At 35.4% G+C, this 22,106-nt stretch overlaps 1 long non-coding RNA gene across 2 annotated transcripts in view; it reads left to right on the top strand.

Moving 5' to 3' along the window:
* Nucleotides 1–22,106, top strand: part of LOC102019600 — a 133,052-nt gene that overhangs the window by 20,907 nt on the left and 90,039 nt on the right. The window contains exon 2 of one of the 2 annotated variants that reach the window (XR_263888.2): nt 11,908–11,990. The exons of the other annotated variant lie outside the window; for it this stretch is intronic. This is a non-coding gene — a long non-coding RNA (uncharacterized LOC102019600). The remainder of the gene's footprint in view (nt 1–11,907; nt 11,991–22,106) is intronic. 2 annotated transcript variants of the gene reach the window in all.

Below are 22,106 nucleotides of genomic sequence, written 5' to 3'. Positions count from 1 at the left end.
TCTTATAGCCTCCATCTTTGTGAAGCAGTTCTAGCATATGGAAATGACAGATAATTTCAGTTGTGGACTTCAGAATGAAGCAGCTGGGGCAAGAGGGTAGGGAGAAGATCCTTATTAGAAGCATAAAACCTACTGACTCTGTCTTGGCCAGTGTTCCCTTTTTTCCAGTAAGCTGTCTGCTATACAGAGGTGTATAACCCTAATGGCTTGTTGTATGCCATTAAAAGGTATTGTACACTCATAAAAGAATGACATTTTGATCAATGCTGTTAAAAGAATTACTGTCTTGACACAGAAAAGCTTTCCTGCTGCAAGTTTAAAAATATGCCTTTAAAAGCTTTTTATTGAATACCTTTGCATCTCTCAGAAATATGCCATTTTGGCATGAGGTTACTCTGAAGTATTTCACATTATAACTTAAATGCAAAGCCTTCTGTTTACCTTTAGAAGTCACAGAGCCAAACAGGTATTTCCCTACAAAATGGAGCTTTAAAGACACCATAGCATCTTAAGTCACTGTATCTGGTCTAAAAATAGAATTTTTGTAAAGAGAAAGCTAAAAACTAAATTATTCCTTTTTATTCTGTGAGATATTGATTTTTTTCATGCTGTTTTGTTTAAATTTTGTGCTTTAATTTCCCTTTGGATTTAAGAATCATGCTTTTCCACCCCGTTCAGAGATAGATCTTTTTCTAATCACTGTGGAATTGGTTCTCTTAAATGATGATATGTTAGATGTGGTTTTCTACTGTTTTTTTCTTTTATTATATTTTTGATTAGGAATTTGTGAAAACCATGTTGTAATAATCAAAGGCTTCCAAAACTGAAGATTTCTTCTGTACACAGCTGGTCTTTCACATGTTTACTTACATATTGCTGCTATAGTTTTAGCTTTATCTTATATATTGTAAGTCTTCTATTACCTATTTCTGATTTACACCTTTAGAAAAACTTGTGCACTGAGAATTTTAAAGTCCAATACCCAATACCTCCAAAACCCATGGTTATCAGAAACATATCATTAGAAAGTGATGTTTACATTTAATCACAGTCTAATAAACTTTTCACATATATCAAGGTATGGGGATAATTTAGAATAGATAGCATATTTTTTAATAAAGACATTTTATTGTCTAATTAAAATACTGCAGCAAATGCAAGGCTTGATGACACATACCTCTAATTCCAGAACTTGGGAGGCTGAAGCAGGAGGATCCCAGTTTGAGGATAGGGCAACATAATAAGCTGAAGGCCAGCAAAACAAAAATAAACACAAAAAAACACCAATATTATATAACATGGAATCTTGTTTCTTCGGCAGGACAGTTTTTGTTTGTTTGTTTGTTTGTTTGTTTTTGAGACAGGGTCTCACTGTGTAGTTCAGGCTGGGCTTGAGCTTACTATGTAGCCCAGGCTGGTGTCAAACTTGGAGCGATACACCTGCCTCAGACTCTGAGTTCTGGAATTACAGGTGTGCACCACCACACCCCGCTAGGCCAGGAGGACAATTCTTAGATCTTATTCATCAACATGCAGACTTGAATTGTTCCATTTTCAGAGACATGTATACTGTCCAGAAATTTTCTGATCCCCTTATTTTTAACTACTGTAGTTTACTGAATCTGAGCAACTGCATTTTTTTTTTTGTATTTAAAGAGGAAAAGAACTCCCAAAATTTCAAAACAAGATAATAGCAGAGTAACAATGGCTAATACATTGCATATTGTTATCCTTAAATTAGTTACTCATAGTATAAGATATCAGCATTTAATTGTCCAAACAATATTAGCGCAAAACTTGCTTTTCAATGAACAGAGAGAAATCAGTGGTATAACTATCTTGATTATCATATATATATGATAAAAGCAAACATATATATATATATTCTTCTCTCTTCCTTCTTTTCTCCATTCCCCCATCCCAGTTTCTCTTTCTTTTTGAAGTTTCTTCCCATTTTACAATATCTGTTGTACATTTTGCATCTTGTTTACTCTTTCAGCTTCTCACACTGGGGGACAATACAATATTTACACACGTGTTTGTGGTTTATTTCATTTATGAGTATGGTCTCAAGTTGCAGCCATTTACCTAAAACAGTCTCAAGTTTATCCTTCTTCATGGCTGAGTAGTACTCCACTGTATAAAAAGTTCACATCTTTCTTTTATCTCTTCCTCATTTGATGCGTATTTCAGTTGTTTCCAAGATTTAGCTATTACAAATTGTGGTGCTGTAAACATGGGTGCACATATATCCCTGTGGTATGAGATTTTAATTCTGGAAAGATATCCAGAAGGGGAATAGCTGAGTCAAATGGGCCCTCCAATCCTAGTTTTTTGAGTAATCTCCACACCGATTTCCACAGTGATTGCATCAGTCTATACTCCCACCAACAGTGATAATAGCTATTATTTCCAGGGTGAGGTGGAATCTCAGTGTTGTTTTAATTTGCATCTCTTGAATGACCAGTGGTTTTGAACATTTTTGCATATATTATTTGCTGTTTGCATTTCTTCATCTGAGAAGCATGTATACATCTCAGATGCCCATTTTTGGATTGGGTCCTTAAATTTGGGAGGTATGATTTTTTGAGTTGTTTTTATGTTGTGAATAGTAATTCTTTTTCTGAGAAACAGCTGCCAAACATTCTTCCCCACATCGTGAGTTGTCTCTTCACTCTGTTGGTGGTTTCTCTTGCTGTGCAAAAGCTTTTTAATAAGATGAGATCCCAGTTTTGATTCTTTGTGATAGTTACTGTGTGATCAGAGTTTTATTCATAAAGTCTTTGCCTACAACAATGGCTTCAAGAGTTTTACCTATTCTGTCTTCCAGCAGATTAAACATTTCTGTGTTAATATTTAGATCTTTGATCCATTTCAAATTTAGTTAAGTGCATGGTGAAAAATATGGGTCCAATTTTAATTTTTGGCATGTGCAGATCCAGTTTTTCCAGCACCATTTATTAAAGAGGCTATCTTTCTTCCAGTGAATGTGTTTGGCAACTTTGTCAAAGATAAGGTGGCTGTGTGTGTGTGGAGTTGTTTCTGCATTTTCTAATCTGTTCATTGATCTTTGGGTCTGTTTTTTGTGAATACTACTCTGTTTTCATCACAGTAGCTTTATAGTATAATTTTAAGTCAGGGATTTATGATGCCCCTGCCATACTTTTGTTGCCCAGAATTGCCTTTGCTTTCTAGGTCTCTTCTTTTCCAAATGAATTTTAGGATTGTTTTCTCAAATTCTGAGAGCTATGCTGTTGGAATTTTGATCGGAATTGAAATAAATCTGTATGACAGTTTTGGAAGTATGGCCATTTTCACTATATTGGTTCTTCCTACCCAAGAGCAAGTGTTATCCTTCCATTTTCCGATATCTTCTTCAATCTCCTTTTTCAGAGTACTTCAGTTTTCAATGTAGAGATCTTTACATCCTTCGTTAGATTAATTTCTAGGTATTTCATTGTTTTGGATGCTATTGTGAAAGGTGTTCTTTTTCTCATTTCTCTCTCAGTGAGTTTGTTATTCATGTACAGGAAGGTATTGAGTTTTGAGTGTTGACTTTGTATCCAGCTATGCTACTGAATTTACTTATTAAAACTAGCAATGTTTTAGTGGATTTTGGGGGATCTTTTATGTAGAGCATCATGTCATCTTCAAATAATGATAATTTCAATTCTTCCTTTCATATCCTTACTCCTTGTCTAATTGCGCTGGCTAAAGTTTCCAGGATTATGTTGAAAAAGAGTGGAGACAGTGAATATCCTTGTCTTGTTCCTGATTTTAAAGAGAAAGCTTTCAGTTTTTATTTAATCTTCCATTTAGTATGAAGTTGGCTCTTGCTTTGTCATAAATGGGTTTTATCAAATTGAGATAAAGACTATTCCAATTTTTTATAGGGTTTTTATCATGAATGGATGCTGAACTTTTTCAAGAGCTTTTTGTGCATCTATTTAAATGATAGTATGATTTTTGTTCTTGGCTCTGTTAATGTGTTGTATTATATTTATTGATTTATATATGTTGAACTATTCCTGCATCGCTGGGATGAATCCCACTTGGTCAAGATGTATAATCTTTTTGATGATTTGCTGCATTCTGTTTGCCAGTATCTTATTGAGGACTTTTACATTTATGTTCAGTAGGGAGATTGGCCTGTAATTCGTTTTCTTAGTTGGGTGCTTCTCTGGTTTGTTGTCAGGGTAATGCTTGCTTTCCAGGAATGAATTTGGGAGTGTTGCTTCCCTTTCAATTTCATTAAAGGGTTTGAGAAGTGGTGGTGTTAGATCTTCTCTAAATTTCTTGTTAGATTTAGCAATGAATCCCTCAGGGCCTTGGCTTTTGTTGTTAGATTTTTAATTACATCTTTAATTTCATTAATTGATACTGGGTTTTTTTTAGGATTTTTATATTTCCTTGATTCAGCTTTGGTAATTCATATGTATTGAGATGTCTGTCCATTTCTTCTGCACTTATTAGAATACAAGTTTTCAAACGAGGTATAGATGATCTGGATTTCTGCAGGGTCTGTTGTGATTTCACCTTTTTCATTCCTAATTACATGGATTTGAGTCTTTTCTTTCTTTCTTTTTTTTTTTTTTTTTTGATACGGTTGGTGTTATTGTTTGTGTCTACATGTTCCTGCAAAGCCTCACGCAGTCACAGGGGCAGGCTTCTAAAGTTTGTGATTGGTCCATGGTCCAATGCTGGGATTATGGTTGTGAGTGCTACACCTGCCGTTGGGTGGATAGTCTGCATACAGTATAAGGAGGGAAAGAGGCTTGCTCTGTCATTCCTCCGTTTTTGCTCTTGTTGCTTTTTCTGTTTTCTGCCACTATGAACTGTTGCTCCTCTGCCATGCTATCATGTCTTGGAGCCAGCTGATTTTGGACTGAAATCTCCAAAAAAAACTGTGACCTAAATAAACCTTTCCTCTTTTATCTTTGAGTTTCAGGTATTTTGTTCAGCAATGAGAGAAAAGTAAGATAGTTGGATAAGGGTTTGTTGATATTATTTAATGTTCAAATAACCAACTCTTTGATTCATTGATTCTTTGTATTTTTGTCTCTAATGCATTAATTTTTCCTCTGATCTTTATAATTTCCTCCCTCATACAAGCTTTTGGCTTAGTCTGCTCTTTTTCTAGAAGTTTGAGGTTCATCGTTAAGTTGTTTATTTGCACTTTCTCTCTTTTCCTGATAGGAGAATTCATTGCTACAAATTTTCCTCTTAGGACTGCTTTCACTGGGTCCCACAAGTTCCAATCTGTTGTATTGTCATTATCATTTAACTGTAGCAACTGCCTAATTTCTTCTTGAATTTCATCTGTGGCCCATTTATTGTTCAGGAGAGTGCTATTTATTTTCCATGTGTTTATGAAGTTTTTGTGATTTCTTTTGCCATTGATTTCCAATTTTATTGCAGTATGGTCTGGTAATGTGCATGGGATATTTTCAATTCCTTTGCATTTACTTAAGCATGTTCTGTGAGCTAGTATGTGGTCTATTTTGGAGACTGTCTTAGGTGCAGCTGAGAAGAATGTGTACTCTGATTTTGTGGGGTGCAACATACAATAAACATCTAAATACATTTGTTCAAAAGTTTGCTTCAGTTCTAATATTTCTGTGTTGACTTTTTTGTCTAGTTGGTCTGTCTTTTTGGACAGTGGGATATTGAGATCCCCTAATACAATTGTATTAGTGCTTATTTGATTTTTATGCCCATTAATATTTGTTTTATTAGTTGGGAGGACTGGCATTTGTTGAATATATGCTGATGATTGTTATCTCTTTCGTTCTGATTGTTTGTTTTACAAGTATGTAGTGCCCTTGTTTGTCTCTCTTAATAAGTTTTGGCTTGAAATTTACTTTGTCTGCTTTTTTCTGGACTTCTGTAGCATGGAGTATTGTTTTTCATCTTTTGACTTCCAGTCTATGAATTTCTTTTTGAATTAAATGTCTTTCTTGTTTGCAGCACACTGTAGGATCTTTCTTCTTGATTCATTCTGACAGTCTGTGTCTTTTGATTGATGAATTGAAGTAACATTGTAAGTTATAACATTGATGGTTATAACTGATAAGTAGAGTTATCTTTGTCACGTTATTTTCTTGTTTTTCACTCCTTCTCTTTTCTTCACTCTCCCTCTGTTTGTTTTCCTTGCCTGGTGGATTCCTTTGGTTTGGGTTCATGCAGTTTTAGTTCATGTTATCTCTTTCTAGAATTCCTTCAAAACATTTTGGAATGTTGGTTTGGTGGTGATAAGTTTCCTCAGATGTTCTTTGTCATGGAGGTATCTTATTCCTCCATCTATTTTGAAAGGTAGTTGTGCAGAGTTGAAGGCTGTTTTCTTTTAGCAGGTGAAATACTTCACTCCAAGCTTTCCTTGACTTGAAGATTTGCACTGAGCAGTCATCTCTGATTCTGATGGGCTTTCCTTTATAGGTGATTTGTTTCTTTTACCTAACATTTTTAAGATTCTATTCTTGTATTGAATTTCTGGAATCTTGACTGTGATGTGCCTGGCTGTGGTTTGTTTGTTTTTTTTAAAATCATGGCTAATTGGAGTTTTATGGGCCTCACTTACTGTATGTCAAATTCTTTTTCTCTGCTAGGGAAGTTTTCTGCCATGACATCTGTAAACAGTTTTTTATATCATTTGTGCTATATCCTGCTTTTTCATTGACTCCAATCATTCTTAAGTTCTTCTTTTTTGCCTCATCTAGCAGCTGCTATATTGGTTTCTCATGGTCTCTTGCTATTTTTAAGAAATCTTTCTTTTCATGATCACTAACTACAAGCCTGTCTTCTCTATCTGAGGTCTTGTCCTCACATTGGCTTAATCTGCTGTGGATACTTTCAGTGGAATTTTTATTCTCCTGGATGTCTGCTTGAATCTGCCTTATGGATTCCATTTCTTTCCTATGCTGAGCATTCATGGCTTCCATAATTTTCTTAAGCTCCCCTATTGTTTTTGTCTGGATCTATTCTAGAGTCCATAAGCATGGTTTTCATTGTGGACACCATCTCTGCAGTTATCTGAGAAATTATTTTTGATTTAATTTTTTCTAGAGCATCATTCAATTGCTTTGTTCTTACCGCTTCAGAGGGGCCAGGTGGGTAGCTTTTGGATTGTTCCACCTCATTGGCCCCTGGGTTTGCTTCTGGTGATCTGGATATGTGGTGCTGAATCTTGCTGCAGTGTCTTCTCCTTTCCTTTTCTTTTTTTAGTTTAATTGCTGGAGTGATGCTTATAAATTGCCTATACTAGGTTGCTTTATTGCTAGTATTTAGAACCCTTAAGAAATGACTACTCTTCTGGGTGTAGCTAATTATTTGGTTTTGAGTCTGTTGCAAAATCATCTTACCTTTTCAATTTGTTCAGGATGAGAAGTTGCTGCCTTTTTGGCCCACCTGTGGTTCTTTGGCACTGTGCCACAGTATCTTCTGTGACCCTTAGTCAATCTCAGCCTTGCAATACCAGGACGAACAGCTGTTTAAAACAATTGTGTCACTTTTCGCTACAGTGGTATCATCAGCAGTGACAATAGTATCAAACACAGCCTAGAAAAAAAGCAGCTGAATTTGAAACAAATTCACTGTCATTCCCTCAATGAATGATGTTCTGTGCTTGAGATATTGAATAAGAATTACCTGAATCCCGACGCTGTAGTTTTCAGTGAAGAAATTCTGCATTTCAAGAAGAGACCCATTCTCCTGAATGAATAACAACATTGGTAGGAAGTGAGTGTACTCAAATCTCATCTTGTAATGGAAACTCCAGGTGACAGTCTTTCTGGTGTTATTTATATAACTACCGGTGGTGCAAGCAACAACTAGTTCTTTTCTATTTCACCCCCATTTGCTAACCTGGAACTTCTTTATCTTTGAGAAGCAATTGAGATTTACACTGAAGTGACTGAAATTCTTCTGTAGAGTCCTCTGGGCCCCTTAGCAAGAACTGTGCATTCCTTCAGAGTGGTATTGACATTTTCTGGTATGTCAGCAGTCTGATTGCTGAGAATGGTCTTCATTCTTGCAGTAGATTTAGCAAAAAAGCATTGAATTTTATGTAACCCGTTGACTTTGTCACTCTGTTCTAGTTTTACTTGGAAAGGAGATGTTTTTGTTATTGGTGGTGGCTGTATTTTTATTACTCATGCCACATGATCTATATAACATTAAAACTTGTTACAGCTATTTTGTGCCATGTTCAGTGTGAAAGTACTTCCTGTGCATCAAAGACCTTATACAACTTGCTCAAACAAGGAATAAGTTATGAATTTTTTCAAACATAGGTCTGTAGTATGCTCAAACTATACAATGAATGCTTAAAGTTTTAAAAAATTTATTGCAGCAAAAGATGCACTGTTATTAATCCCTCTCATAATACTCCCCTTTGCCTTGAACATATTTATCCCATTATTCTTGCCTCTTTCTGAAAGTTAGGGAAGTCTTCTTTTGAGTCTTTATAGGGTGTCTTGGTTACTTTTCTCTCATTGCTGGGACAAAATACTTGATGCCCAAAATTAAGGAAGGTAAGGTTTATTTCACTTACAGTTTGTGGAGGTTTCAGTCCATACTTGGCAGGTTACAAGGTAGAGTGGCACATGGCAGAGGCATACAGCTCATGGCAGCAGAACACAGCAAAAACAATAAACCCTAAAAGGGAGGAATGGCCTCAAGCAGCCTCTTCCTCTCCCTTACATATGTAAACTATCCACCCCAGGGCAGGTGTAGCTTTCACACCCATAATCAGTCAAACTCTAAAAGCCTGCCCCATGACCGCATAAGGCTTTGGGGGGACACACAGACACAAACCATAACACAGGGTGTGATCACAGGTACAGTGAATGCTGCTACTTAGTGCCATACAGTGGAAAGACAGGCTCTAAAATACATTCTGTTGTGTTCTTATCCACCATATTCACCAAATTTGACACAAAGTTTGGCATGTCTGGCTTTTCCCCAAAGTAAAATTGACAGCAAAAGGTAAACATTTTGAATAGATTCAGGACATTGAGGCAACCTTGTCAGTGCAACTAAGGAAAGACATTCACAAAAAGGACCTCCGGAACTGTTTCAGAAAGGCAAGAACTATGGGATATGTGTGTTTGAAGTGTGTATGTGTTGGGGGGGGTGTATTTTAAGGGGACTTAATGACAATATATCTTTTACTGAAATAATTTTTTAGAAAAATTTAAGCATTCATGTTTTTAATCACATCTCATCATCTGACTCAATACTGTGCTATCCTAACCTGTTTTATATCTTATGTACTTGTGTAGGTCATGTTACCTACATTTTATAAATGAGGAACTTAAAACTCAGAGTGTACTTTGTATGCTGAGATACAGTGAAGGTATGGCAGAGCTGGCATTTGAAACATGCTATATACACTTCAAAGTGTATATTTTTTTCAAAGTGTATGTTCTATGTTATATTGTGTTCTATGCTAAGTATTTCTCCCTTAATTATCTTTGTTTATTCAAACATGAGTTTTACTAGAGATTTTGAAACAGGAATTTGTCTTATGATTTTCACTTAAGATTTGGAAAGAATCATATTGAAAGGATGACTGAACTGCATGTGAGGAGACCTGGGTTCTTATAATATCTCTGATTCTGGCTATATGACTTGGATAAATAGTCTCTTATATTTTTTTTGTCAGTGCAGGGGATACAGCCCAAGACCTTGAATATGCCAGGCAAGTAATATCCCACTGAGTTATGCCCTCAAACTCTTATGAGCCCTATTTGTAAAGTGAGAGGTTGCTGGGTGTGTTGGTGCATGTTTGTAATTTCAGTTACTCAAGAGGTTGGGACAGGAGGACAACAAGTTTGAAGCCCACTAGGGCAACTTAATGAAACCTTGTCTCAAAATAAAATTTAAAAAAAGGAGAGGGGATGTACCTCAGTGGTAGAGTACCCCTGAGTTCAATGCCCAGTATTAGAGAAAGAAGAAGAGAGAAAGGCAGATTTGGGCCTAGAGGATTTTGAAGATTCCTCAAATTCTAAAATCTTACTGGACTATTTTGATTCAGTGTTTACGCCTGTTTCTTCTAAACTTGATAAAACTTTATATTCCCCCCCCCCTTTTTTGTTTTGTTTTGTTTTTTGGTACTGGGAATAGAACTCATGACCTTGCATTTGCCAGGCAGGTGCTGTGCCACTAAGCTATATCCCCAGCCCTATTTTAGCCCCTTAAATGCTATATTTTCTGATGTGAGGAGAGACGTTTTGATTTTCTTCCTTATTTAAATTCAATAATAGGAAGAAATTCCATATAAGGACATAATGAATCTTATTGCAAGGAAACTCCGTATTTTAAACTACTCAGGAATTTCTTAGCTTTTAAATTTAGAATAATTCTGGAAATCCAAGTATTATAAAATTAAAGAAAACTGTTTTTGAAAGAAAATGTTTCCACTAACAAAGACAGGAATAGGCAAATGCCACCTTCAAAGTACTTGTAAATTCTTAACTATACAACAATACCATTAGCAATAACAATAATAAGTAACGCTTATTGGGAACTTCAGGCTACCGTATTGTCCTAAGCATTTTATGTGAAAACACTATGAAGTCAGCACAACTGTTATCCTCATTTTATATGCAAGGAAACAGAGACTTGCTGAAGTTAAACAGTTTTTTTTTTTTCCCCAAAGATTGCATAGTTTGGTGGTAGAACTGGAATTCCAAACTACAGAATACCTTAGAGTTTTTCCTCATATTTATAAAATGGAATTATGATAAAAGATTTCCTATGAGAACACTTAATGATAAAAATTAGATTTAAACATGGGTCATGTTAGAAAAGAGTGTGCCTGATGATTTGTGATGAATGCCAGTTTGCAAGTTCTCAGTTTTGATCACTGCCAGTTACATATTTTGTTTAGAGTCATCAAACAAGAAACAGCCATAGGATGAAAAGATTTTTCTTCTGTCCTTTATGGATTGAACTTACGGCTTTCACACTGAGGTACATTCCCAACTCTTTATTTTGAAATAGGATCTTCCAAAGTTGCCTAGGCTGGTCTCAAACTTGAGATCTTTCCTTCAGCCTCCTGAGTTGCTGGGACTATAGACATGTACCATTATGCCTAAGTTAGACAGTTAATGATATACTTATTGTCTGAAGAGTTAATAAATTCATTACACATTTTAGGAAAACATTCTTTGGAATTTGGGGTGTGAATGGATGAGTGTGTGTGTGTGTGTACATGTATATGCATGTGCTTGCATTGGTAGCTGGAAATTAGGGTGATTGTCCCAATTTGCCTGGGGTTAGGTTTCTGGGTTATGGAACTTTTAATGCTAAAACTGGGGAAGTCTTAGAAAATCAGAGCAAATACACAGACATATGTATACATACATATGTACATATATGTGTATGTTTGTGTATGTAGTAGATGAGCTATAGGAAATTCATATCTTGCCAACAGTTAAACAGCTCTGAATTCAGTACCTAGACTGATATTTGTCTGTTTTATTAGTAGAAAGCTCAGTCTCCTGTGTTTTCCCCATTTCAGATAACCTTTTCTTGTCATCTAAGAAATTAATTTCTTTGTTGGAATCATTGCAGGTAAACTTGATAGCAGGAATGCTGTTATTGAGGCAGCTTACACAGTGATTTGCTAAGTACAGCCTCTTCATAAAAGGTGAAGCAGAAGTCAATTTATCGATCACTACTAGGATTTCAGGAACTTGTTGAACTACCTGGTTTTTTTCTTCACCTTCTTATAAAGCCTATTATTTTTGTTCCTTTTTGTGCTTTAGCATTTAGTTGTTTCCTTTGGAAGCATTTTTACATGTGTTTTCATATCGTGTACATTTTTTTGTTACTTGCTTTTTAAAAACATACTATTGGAACTCAACTAAATAGTAAATAGGAATTTGTTGCTATTGCTTTTCTCAGAGATTAAATTATGGGACAGTTGACTAGAGGACACGATGTTTCCTTGATTACAGAGCTTCTTTGATTGCAGAATTTCACGTACTGTAAGTACAGCTTAATGAATTTTCATGACCTAAAGATACCTGTGTAGCTAGCATCTTGATGAAGAAACAGAGCCTACCTGACAACTTGGAATCCTTTTTCATGCTTGTATCTGAGCTATCAGGCTCTCTCTACTGAGATCAATTTCAGTTCAGTATTATATATTTATCTAGATTTCAGTACTGTCTGAACAAGATTACTTATATTTGTGCAAATTATCTAGGTAGTTATATTGTTTTCATCTTCTGTATACTGCTATGGCTTATTAATATTTAATTTAATTCTACAGAATTTAAAATGTCTAGAATTTTCTTAGTTGGTTTTGTGGTTGCTGAATAAGGGCTTAAGGTATTTCTGAATGTGATCATGATTTTCCTGAATAACTACATTAGTTGGACAGTGAATGACATTCAAAGGTGATTTGATTGGCTCCTTAATTTTCTCTGTTTTGAGCTTCTGAGATTACAAAGCTCAATCAAATGCAGAGACTTTGCCATTCAGACTGACAGTTCTATCAGGTCGGATGGTACATGTTGCAGGTGCGTTATTGCTAAGTTATTTTTTTTGTTTGATTTTTTTTTTTTTTTTTTTTTTTTTTTTTTTTTTTTTTTGTTCTTGAAATCCAGATGGAAGTTGTTCTCTCTGAAGGTTAAAAAAATACTAGAACATCAATCTGCCACCTTCACTTGGCTTGAGTTTCTCTATTGAGTTTCCATCCATGTGTGCTGAGGTGTTCCAGTCACAGCCCCGTATTCAGTGTTTTTCACTAATGTTTTGTCAGAGAAAGGTCTGTCCTCTTTGGTGAGATTGAAATGAGTAATGGTCTTTTGACACTATTGGCAAGTGGTTTTCACGGTCCATGGCAGATCTAATGAGCTACAGCTGCCTGCTTGGAAAATTCAACTTTCAATTGTCTGAAAGGATCCCTAGAATATGGACTTGAGTTTCTGTGGGTATTAAAACAACAACAGCAACAACAACACAATGTTGGCAAACTTATAAATGTACCATAAACTGCTTTGTAAGCTGCTTTGTAACCTAACATTCAAAGATTTCCAGTTTCCAGTGCAGTAATTAAAAAATTTTCCAGGTTTTTTCAGAATCCTGGGAAAATGAATAGTATAAACTATTTGACTAAAGCACTTTTGCATCTGGAACTGAATTTATGTTACATTTATTCTACAAGTTCAGTTTTGCAGTCATATTTAAGATCAAGGAAATTATGTAAGTCTGCACTTTCAGTGTGGGTTATATACACTGATCTGCTCTTCTTGAACTATCATGTTCTTTCTATATGTGTAGTTAGCATACTGTGACATGGGAATAAATTGTACCACATGAAGTCATGCAACAATATGACAGACTTGTGGTTCAGTGGAGAATCAATATATAAGCACAGTTATAGCTGGGGATGGTGATGCATACCTGTAATCCTGAAGACTGAGGCATTAAGATTGCAAGTTTGAGGCAAGCCTGAGCAACATCCTACCTCAAAAGTTAAAGAAAGGACTGGGAGTAAGGATGTAGCTCAGTGGTAGAGCACTCCTGGGTTTAGTCCCCAGTATATGGGGTGGGGGCAGAGTAATGGACCCTTATGTCCAAGGATTAGACGTGTAACTAGGTATTTTTGTTATTCTGATAATGGATAGAAAGTGACTGTTTAAAATTCTCACATAGCTAGACCATTTTGTTTAAATTCATACAAGGCAAGTGTTCTACCTCAAGGTTGAAGGAACTGTTTATAGACTTAGACACTGGTATTTTATTAATTTTTTCTAAACTTTTTTTAAAGGAGGGGAGGTCTGTTTTGTTTTTTTATTTCATTTTTTATGTTAATCTGTTTGTTTCAGGAAAATATTCTTTTGAAATGGTTTGATTGTTATTTAGCAGGGACATTTTTAGGACCTATATTGTGATTATTTTCACATATCAACTATTAGAAAGCCTCAAGGAAAATGTTGCCTAACTTTCTAATTCATAAGCAAAACTACCTTGTGACCTCTGATAGCCAGTTTTTGGGAAAATGGGCCATTACTAGTCTTGAGAAAGGAGAAGCTATTTTTTTAAGTGCAGAGAGAAGTTATTCAATAGCATTCCACAGATCAGTTGAATGACTCTTGGGCATTATAATAGTTATTGCTATAAAATAGAATAAACAGAGTTTCTCTACTAAATTGTGAACTTTCCACATTTGCAAGTAGAAACTACTTCTTTGAATTTAATATGAGAATCCTGATACAAGTAAGCATGACTCTTGATAGAGCTATTGTGGCACTTGGAATGATTTAAGGCACATACTAAATTAGCACATGGTACAGAGCAAAGGTGACAAAACAGAAGCCCCTAAAACAGGATTGGGAATGGAATGTTTCCTTTCTCCATAAGTATCTCAAATAAGGAGCACTGCAAGTTAGCATCAGGATCACATTCTACATTATTTACAATTTAGAGAGTAAGTCTGTTGTGTATGTTATGTTATGAATATCAATTGATTAGTAAGCTAAAAAACAAGAACATAAAGGGAGAGGATATAAAATTGTGACTCCTCCAATAACAGAATCTATAAAAAGTGAGAGTAGATAGAAGAAGAAAGAAGGAAGTACTAAGTGTTAAGGAAGCAATCATCACTAATATCATAAATTGACTAAGATCCTTTGTTTTTCTCCTGATGTTTTAATCCTGACATTTAACTGGTTCATACTCACATTGTCTGCTCTTTGTGACCCATGTTTTAAATGACTTTGTTGAGATATAATTCATATATCATACAATTTACCCATTTACAATGTACAGTGCAAAAATTTTTTGGCTATTGTCTAAGTTTTAAAAGTTGTTGATTTGAAGTTCTACACTGCCTTTCACGGACATTCTATTTCAAACCATTTGATTGGTTACATGGATACAATCTGAAAATTATGACTGTTTGCTTTGTTAATACAATCCTGTAAATCAAAGAGAATGGCATAAAACTGTAGTCTTAGATATATCTAATTATATATAATTTCCTAAATGTGATTTTTAAAAGTTTTTTTTATAATAGATATAGACCTATTAAATATACTCCCTCCCTCACCCCTAACTCTGATCTTTAAGTTAAAGATTCAGAATATTGATCTTGTCTGCATCTTGGAGTTTTTGGACTAAGAGATTCTGACTCATTCTGACAGCACTCACAAGACACTAATGTATAACTCAAAAAACAAATTATTCAATATAATGTAAAGTATATTTGCCCAGGGGATTAGACACTGTATCTTCTAAACAGCACATTCTCTTCCTATAAGTAAGCTATAGGGCAAGCCAAAATATTATCAGTAAATTGTCTTATCTGTATGGAACCAGAACAGAAGGACCAGTTCAAATACTGAGGACATAGTTCAAATACTGAGTGGCTTTATGCGATCCCCTCCCTCTCAATAATGTCTGTGTTCCAGTTCTCACAATCTATTACCTACATAGAAATTTTGTTGATATGATTAAGTTAAACACCTTGAGATGTTGATGCTCTGCTTGATTATCTGAGTGGCCCCAGTCTAATCACATACATCCTCATGACTATGGAACTTTTTTGTGGTGAAAGGGAGATGGGGCTATGAAAAAACCAGAGAGACAGCAACCTGAGGAGGACTCGAGTAACCTTCGCTAGCTTTGAGGATGTAAAAAGGAGCCACAAGCCGAGGAATGCTGATAGTCTCTAGAAGCTAGAAAAGTGAAGAAAGTAGATTCTGCTCTAGTCTTAGACAGGAATGCTGCTTTACTAATACTTTGACCTTAGCCTAGTGAGACTTATTTTAGACATGTAACCTATAAGATTTTAAGGCAATCAGTTGTTTTAAAGTCACTAAGTTTGTATGTCAGCAGTAGAAAACTAATACCCAGACCTCTAGATTTCTTCCTGAATGGAACTGGTTGGTGAACCTGGGACAAATATGCCCTCTACCAGAACAGTGTGAGAGCAAGTGAGCCTTGCGTATGTTTGCCCCCATGTCCCTCTTTTCTCTATCTCTGGTGTTTTTCTCAAAACCCTTTCTTGAATGCCTTGTATCTATTAAAACACATTTAAGAAGAATATAGAGTTAAGAGTTAGATCTAGGTTTGAATTCTGGCTTTGCTATTTTGCTAGCTTAGTATCAAAAGACAGGTAATATTCTAAGCCTTTGTTTTTCTTGAAAAAGTGATACTAATAATATTTACATGCATGTTGTTGTGAAGATGAGATAATATACATATAGCACAATGTTTGAGGTATAGTGAGCACCTAATAAATGACAGCTGTTGTGGTGCTGGTGTTGGTGGTCAAGTCGGTACTGGAGATTGAACTTAGTGCCTTTTCACTAGCTACATCCCAGGCCATTTTATTTTTCATTTTTATTTTGAGACAGGTCTCACTAAGTCACCAAGTTAACCAGGCGTGGCTCTTAACTTTTGATCCTCTTGCCTTAACCTTCCAGAGTGCTAGAAATACAGGTTTGCACCACTATATCTGGCTATTATTATTTCTTAAATACTAAACGTGAGGTTTGCCAATGGCATGCATTCTAACCCTTGTACAGATGTAAATACATTAAGAACTATTATTTTTAGTATATTGTCCCACAGAATTCTCTTCAAAACTTTCTGGCTACTGATAGTAAGCCTTCTTACCAAAAGCTTATTTTTTAAAGCTTTAGTAGGTGGGTTAGAATTCTCTTTGGCTTATGCTGCAATATAGAGTACATTTTAATATTTCCTTCTAAGAGCTAGTGTGAGACAGACTCCATTAAGGAAAACCTGGAAGTCTATTCCTGTAATTAAAAAAATCCTAATGACTGGAATGGTTTCTCCAGTTTTTAAAATCCCCCATGGCTGGCAAACAGCTAACAGCTAAGAGGCAGCAATAAATGTCTGTTGAACTGAGCTAAACTGAGTTCTAAGCAGTTATTCTTTCACAGCCTGTTTGGAATTCACTCCTGTAGTTACCACCCTGGCTTTGGTCCTCAGCCTATTACAGCAGTTTTACACTGCTGCTCTTTTTGACACTTGTCTTTTCCTTCTTTGGTCAGTCTTCTACAGTGCCACCAACTTAGACAAATACTGTTGTGCATTATTTTATCTCCTGCTTAGTTTTTGTCTTGGTTCCATTGCATATCGCCTGACTGCTACTTTATATAACCCATTGTTTCTCAACTTTTTATGGCATGCATGCCTAGAAAATGATATTTGTGTGGCACATTGGGGTAGCAGAAGAGCCATCTTATGGCTAGAAGCTTTGTACCAAAAGAGTTAAGGTGATCACCATCTCAGTACACCTGCCACCTGGCTTAAGAACAGCAATATGCCTTGGCATACCTACTGGGAAGCTCTCCTTGATCTAGCATCTGGAACTGGTTGTGATTAGAATTCACCTATCTTTTATATAGCTATTTAATGAAAATCTACTGTGTTCTCTGTAAGCTCTAGAGGAATGGAATTGAAAACACTAAGTCAGTTATTCTACCAGCATCCTCAATTCCAGGCAGACAGATCTGTGTACTCACTTCCAAGTGCGATGTCTATATTTCTTTCATACTTCTGTTCATACCTCTTATTGTTTTATTGTTACTCCATCATCATATGTCTGAATCTTCATATTTTCTTCTCCATGATGCTTTCCCTAGTACCTTTAAAAAAGTTTTATCATTTCTTTTCTTTGCCATTTTATTGCACCACAATCTCATTCTATTTGTTTGTGTCTGTAAAGCATGAATTCTTTTTTTTTCTTTTTAAACTGATACATAAAAACCTAAAAAATTAGACATATTAGATTATATATTAATCTTAATTCAGTACCTTTATTTATGCTTTTTAATTTTCTCACTATATGCCTTCTATTGTTTTTATCATACTCACAACTGTTGACCAAAATATTTACCCTGCTTCCTCTCTCTATAACTTTAGATCATATAAGTTTGGAAAAACCTCTAATACTTTTATAATAAACACAAAATAATATTCATTGGGCAGATACATTATCAGCTAATAGCAAATGGTTTTAGGGTTAATAATTAAACTAGGCATTATTCTAATAGCCTTATATATGGTCAAAGTATTTAATCTTCAGAACAGCATTATAAATATAAAATGTTCTATCTTCATTTTATAAGTGAGGAAACTCAGGCATACATAAGTAACTTGCTCAAAGCTTTACAGCTATTATGTATCAATTGAAATGCAATGAGGTAATGCAGCCAGTTTTGATATGTGAGCTCATGCTGACAGCCATTCTGCTATGTTATGCTATGCTATGCTGTGCTATGCTATGCTAAAACAAATTATATATGGATGAGCAAACCAATAGATACTACTCTTAATGCTAAACATTCCCTTTGAGGTGAGATAGACTGTTATATATAAGTGAAAAATTGTAGTCATAAGGAATATTGACTATATAGTGTATAATAATACATAGTCAGCAAGTGGTCAGTATTTTAAATCAAAGGTTAGTAAAAAGCTGAACATAGTGACTCTTCTCTATCATCTCAGCTATTCAGTACCCTGAGACAGGAGGATCATGGGTTCAAGACCAGTTTAGACAGCTTAGAGACTTCATTCTCAAAGATAAAGTTAATAAAAACATTATTTGTGGAGCATCTCTTATGTGAGCTAAGAAATGAAGTAGGTACTTTGCATATATTATCTCTTTGAAGCCTTATAGTAACACTGTTGATTAGTTAATATTATCTCTGTTTTACAAATGAGAAAAATAAATCCCACATATTTTAAGTAACTTGTCCAAGAAGTACTAAGTTAGGAAATTGACAGCCCTGAGGTTGAAGCCTGGTCACTTCTGCCTTGTTTTCATTGTGTCTGTGGTAAGAGGGTATACTGGGAGAAGGGCAGAGCATAGGCAAGCAAACTATTGCACAAATATAGTTAGATGTGTGCTTAATTTTGGAAAATAGTTTTGTGAAAATGGTAATTTGCCCCTCAAATTAGAGTATGAGAGAGAAAATATAGCCAATATTCTGTAATAAACCTAATAAAAGCAATATTTACTATTGCTAAATCATTACTATGTGATGTTGGCTTTTTTTCTCCTTTTGTGGTTTACTTATATATAGTCTACAACACGTATATGGTTCACAGGCTCTATTTATATCCAGGGATGTTTGGAGTACTGTTTGGACTGTGGAAATAAGTACTATATAAATATTGTTTTTAAAATTCTTAGTTTGACCATTGACATTTCACACTACCATGCTTTTTCTCTATAGTGTCACACTTTTACTTTGCTTTGTCTTTTTTTTTTCTTCTGACAATAACAAAGAGATCTGTTCATAGAGAACTGACTCTGAACATGACAGTTCTTCACTGTTATCTCAATGGCTTAGTCTCCACATGCAATTTCTTCTCTGTCTTTAATTAAACTTGTTTTTTTCCGTGTTGTAGCTGGGAGCACTGTGTTGACACAACTCACTCATGTACAGAACAGATTAAAATGTCAGTGTTCTAATGTTCTCATCTGTGGGAAAAAGAAAATATTTGGGGTATTTTATTTATAACTTTTGAAAGACTCCTCAGTGGAGAAAAATTACTTTTAAGTTGGAAAACCATTTGACAGTTAAAGGGACAGAACTCCATTTAATGTAAGTCTAACAAAAAAGAGGGGGAAGTATGAAAGATTACTAAAACTCTTTTCTAGGAATTTAGAACATATTCTTTCTGTTTCCTTCTTAAGAATCTTTTAATTCCCAAGTGTTCTGCTTAATCCTCCCAGATGCTGTTTCTGCAGAATATTGACAGTTTTCACAATAGGCCGTTAGTCATTACAGTAAATATATATATATATATAAAATATATAAAATGTGGAATAGTACTATTAGTCAAGGGAAATGGAGTTGGTATATTGAGTCTTTAACCTTCAAATTGTGTCTGAATGTATCTTCTTTTACAATGGAGTCGCTAATATTTGCTAGCTATTCATTGGTAAAGAGGCCAGCAAATTCAATACACCACAGTTTGAGATGCTTTTCCAACTATCAGTCATTCACAGGTTACCAGCCACATAAGCACTGGGTGCCATGCAAATTTTACAAGTCATAATAAATAGGTGGGGTTGCAAATTGATAAGGTAGGAATTTATTTAGGAATTAAGGTTAATGGGTTTATGATACAGTATATTTGTAATATTTATGTCTATGTATTGATTATTAAATTCTTAAAACTGTATGAGTAAATAATATCTCTGTTTTACAGATGAGGAAGGTAAGGTCTATAAAGGTAAAGCAACTTGCCCAAGGCAGAACACAAAGTGGAGAAGCAGGATTTGAATGCAAGGGATCTAGTTCTATATCTTATTGTATTAGCATTTCTGATGAGATTCTTCATTAGTATCATAGTGAGTATCCCCACCTGTCACACAGAACAGGTGTTTACCAAGCATGATTCCTGTAATCTCATCACTTGGGAGGCTGAGTCAAGAAGACTGCCTGAACTACGTAGAGACCTTGTCCAAATACCATCCCCCTCAAAAAAGTAGAGTTTCTCGAAGTTTCTTTACCTTTGATATTGTACAGTTGTATTTGTTGGTGATATGTTGGCAAATATGTATATTGTGTAGGTGATGAATATTAAAATGACAAGAAAAATATTTCTGTATATTTCATTTATGGTAAGGTGGTAGCCAGGAAAAATGCCAAATCTTGTTTTGTTATATCTTTTTTTTCTTTTTAATTTTTAAAAATTAATTACTGGGGGCTGGGGATTTAGCTCAGTGGTGCAGTGCCTGCCTGGCAAGCATGAGGTCCTGAGTTCAATTCCTGGTGCCACCCCCCTGCCAAAAATTAATTACTAATAACTCTGTGGTAATGAGAATTGAATTGAACACATGTGAGCTCTCCCACTTAACTACCTTCCTAACTCTTCTTAGGTTTTATTTTGAGATAGAATGTCAATCAAGTGCTCAGGCTGACTTCAAACATGATTCCTCTGCTTCAGAATCCTGCCTAGCTAGGATTTACAGGCTTGCACCACTGTACCTGGCTGGGTACATTTTTTTTTTTTGAGCCAGAATCTTGCTATGTACTTCAGGACAGTCTTAAACTGACTAAGTAGCCCAGTCTGACCCTAAACTTGTGGCAATCCTCCTTTCTCAGCCTTCTAAGAGCTGGAATTACAGGTGTGTGCCTCCATGCCTGGCTGGCTGGGTATATACTTCTTAATTGGCAAAAGAATTATTAATACATCTTAATACATCTTAATTGGCAAGAGGTAACTTTCTAGAAGGGCAGACAGTAGCATTGCTAATGCCCACTCCATACTACTGGTTTGGAAGTTTGCTGCCCTCTTGCAAAGCATCTGACTTTCAGACCTTATTTAGAGATTGCCTGGTTCAAGTTGTCCCTTGGGTTAACAGCTGTGGAATCTTGGATTTCTTTGGCATTGCTGCAGTCTATGTAGATTGCAGATGTTCTCTAATGCCCTTTTGGACTGCTTTCGGAAAAAGAGGGAAGCGAAAAGTTGAAGTCTTTCTTTTTTTTTTTCTTTTTCAAGGAGTCTACCCAGGATTTGATGTAGGAGGAAATACATTTTCTGAGTTTTTTCCCCTTTATGTTTCCCTTCAGTCTTGGAAACTACTCCCCGTAACCCTGCTGCTATGGATCAATTTGTTGGCAAGGGTTATTCAAACACAAGCAGAATTTGTGTTCTCTTTAGATTAAAGTGCTGAAGCCAACAATAACAATTTTCATGTGGGAACTAGTGCTTGATATCCAAGTCCAACTATACTTGGTGGCCTGTAATTTGCTTTAGAAAAAAAAAATACACATTTGAAGGGAGAGAGGGTCTTTTTCTCAAGTTGTGTTTATTTGCTTTCATTTTAAATTTTTCATCTGTTTTTAAAATAGAAGTTGTTCCAGGGGCATTTTTTGCCTTAAGGTTTGGGGGTGCAAGCTTGATACTTGAAATGAGACATATATATAGTTGCATTCTTTTTTAAAAAATTAACATTTATATTAAGGTATAACTTAGAAACAGGTAAATAAATCCGAAATGTGTAGCTGAATGAGGTTTTTTTTTTTTTTTTTTTTTTTTTGGTTTTTCTCCGGTACCGGGAACCGAACTCACGACCTTGCGCTTACCAGGCAGGCGCTTTTGCCGCT

Source organism: Chinchilla lanigera, unplaced genomic scaffold (assembly GCF_000276665.1).
Source record: "Chinchilla lanigera isolate Chin_1 unplaced genomic scaffold, ChiLan1.0 scaffold00083, whole genome shotgun sequence".
Lineage (NCBI taxonomy): Eukaryota > Metazoa > Chordata > Mammalia > Rodentia > Chinchillidae > Chinchilla > Chinchilla lanigera.
Note: the sequence above shows the minus strand (reverse complement) of the source record. Positions and strands in the feature narration are given on the sequence as shown.